The sequence below is a fragment of the Electrophorus electricus genome, unplaced genomic scaffold (genome assembly GCF_041902795.1).
Source record: "Electrophorus electricus isolate QZ-2024a unplaced genomic scaffold, ASM4190279v1 Scaffold189, whole genome shotgun sequence".
In the NCBI taxonomy this organism is placed as follows: Eukaryota; Metazoa; Chordata; class Actinopteri; order Gymnotiformes; family Gymnotidae; genus Electrophorus; species Electrophorus electricus.
Genome location: NW_027658470.1, coordinates 150 through 2,500, shown reverse-complemented (window position 1 = coordinate 2,500; position 2,351 = coordinate 150). Strand labels below are relative to the sequence as shown.

At 62.2% G+C, this 2,351-nt stretch overlaps 2 non-coding genes across 2 annotated transcripts in view; both read right to left on the bottom strand.

The window, feature by feature from the left end:
• LOC145655150 (28S ribosomal RNA) overlaps nucleotides 1–484 on the bottom strand; it is a 4,149-nt gene extending 3,665 nt beyond the window's left edge. Inside the window, exon 1 of the ribosomal RNA XR_014121309.1 lies at nucleotides 1–484. This exon is cut by the window's left edge and continues 3,665 nt beyond it. This is a non-coding gene — a ribosomal RNA (28S ribosomal RNA).
• A 617-nt stretch (nucleotides 485–1,101) lies between these two features.
• On the bottom strand, nucleotides 1,102–1,255 carry LOC145655143 (5.8S ribosomal RNA). Its single transcript, XR_014121302.1, has one exon. It is a non-coding gene; the product is annotated as a 5.8S ribosomal RNA (ribosomal RNA).
• Between the last annotated feature and the right edge of the window lie 1,096 nt (nucleotides 1,256–2,351).

Here is a 2,351-nt window from a genome sequence, read left to right as displayed (position 1 = left end):
CTCACCGCCGGGTTGAATCCCCCGGGCAGACTGTGCGGACCCCACCCGTTTACCTCTTAACGGTTTCACGCCCTGTTGAACTCTCTCTTCAAAGTTCTTTTCAACTTTCCCTTACGGTACTTGTTCGCTATCGGTCTCGTGCCGGTATTTAGCCTTAGATGGAGTTTACCACCCACTTTGGGCTGCATTCCCAAGCAACCCGACTCCGAGAAGACCGCTACCCTGGCGGGGCTGGGGCCATTTACCGGCCTCACACCGTCCACGGGCTGAGCCTCCATCAGAAGGACTCAGGCCCCCGGCCCGCGCCAGGAAGAAAACAGACTTCCATACGCCACAATTCCCCTCGCCCGCACCCGGACGGGGGATTCAGCGCTGGGCTCTTCCCTCTTCGCTCGCCGCTACTGAGGGAATCCTTGTTAGTTTCTTTTCCTCCGCTTAGTAATATGCTTAAATTCAGCGGGTTGTCTCGTCTGATCTGAGGTCGCTCCCGAGTTCGCTCTGGAGGGTTGCCCAGAAGCGTGAACACCGCCGGGTTAGGGGACGAGTCCCTTTTCACCCGGGCTAACGAGGACACAGGTCGGGACGTCACGGACGTGCCACGGACAGGTCGGCCCGTAAGGAAAACGCCAGAGGCAGAGCCACCCGAACCCCGACCCCCCCCACCCCCCCCACCGGGGGAGGGGGGGGGGGAACGCATGTAACAACAACCTCCCTCCGCTCGCGCACGTAACGGAACAGAACAGACACCTTTCCGTGATCCGCCTGCGCAGGGGGTGAGAAAAGAAGCGAAAACGTGGGCAGCCAAAGCGGAGAGAACCCACCGGCAGCCACGCTCGCTTCTTTCTCGGGCGCAGGGGACCACGTTCCTGGCCAGGCCAGGAGCGGAGCCGAAACGAACCGAAACGAACCGAAGCGGGGGAGGAGAAGCTTGTGCACGGAGAACGGGCACTCAACCGCAGCGAACCCACCGACCGGATCTCACCGAGACAGCGACCGGGAACCGTCTGCTTTTAGGAAGACGGAGGCCAGGGGGCACCCCCCCACCTACGAACCTCCAACCGCGGTCCCGCCTGAGAAGGCAGGTCCGACAGATAGGAATAGCGACCCTCAGACAGGCGTAGCCCCGGGATGGACCCGGGGCCGCAATGTGCGTTCGAAATGTCGATGATCAATGTGTCCTGCAATTCACATTAGTTCTCGCAGCTGGCTGCGTTCTTCATCGACGCACGAGCCAAGTGATCCACCGCTAAGAGTTGTACTCTTTTATTTCAGGCTCAGTTTAGGTCTTTCACCACGACTACAAAGACAGGTTTAAAAGGTTTCACCAACCGGTCAGGCGCCCCCGTCTGCGAGTGTTGAAACGGGCGCGGGGTTGCGCTTTGCCCACACGCCCCACGTGGCAGACGAGTCAGTCTTTGAACCGCGGCCCTCCGCGCCCGCCCCGTCCGACCCCTCGAAAGGGGTGGAACTCACGTAGCGTGGGCCAAGCCCTAGGTACCTGCCGGGGGTCCCCCTGAGACTCCTTTCTGAGAGAGAGAAGCAGGGGAACCGGCTGCGCCACCCACCACCACCACGCCCCAGGACGCCGGTGGGCGGACGAACACAGGAAGGGCCATGGCCTGCCCCACGAGGAGCAGCGCTCGCAACCCCCCCCGGAAAGTCCGCTCGTCAGCGAGCAAGGGGACGGGGATGAATGACAAGGACAACAAAATAGGAAAACCCCTCGCGGTGGACGGAGGCAGCGGCCGTGCGAGCGAGAGGGAGGGCGCGGGACGGACCCGTACGACCCGCTCGACTCGCAGGCGCTTCTCCTGCCGGCAAGGTGAGGGGAAACCGGCCTTCGCCCGACGAGCGGGGACGCCGAGTTTTTTGAACGACGCGTCTCTCGCGCTGGAACCCAGAGAATACCGGGGCCTGCGGGGGGGGGTGCTGAAGGACGACGCGGAGGAAGAGGCGGAGGACGAGGAAGGGGTGGGAGGGACTAGGCTCCTCCTTTATGCCTTCTGTCCAGCCTGACCTGCAAGCGACCACGTGTAACAGCAACCCCGAAGACCCTTTCGACCCTGGGCCCCGACGCGGGGGGACGGCGAAGTCGAGGGGGTCGGGAGAGGAGGCACGCCGGACAGCGTTACCCGTTAATGATCCTTTCGCAGGTTCACCTACGAAAACCTTGTTACGACTTTTACTTCCTCTAGATAGTCAAGTTTGATCGACTTCTCGGCGCTCCGCCAAGGCCCGCGAGGAGCCCCGGCGGGGCCGATCCGAGGACCTCACTAAACCATCCGATCGGTAGTAGCGACGGGCGGTGTGTACAAAGGGCAGGGACTTAATCAACGCGAGCTTATGACCCG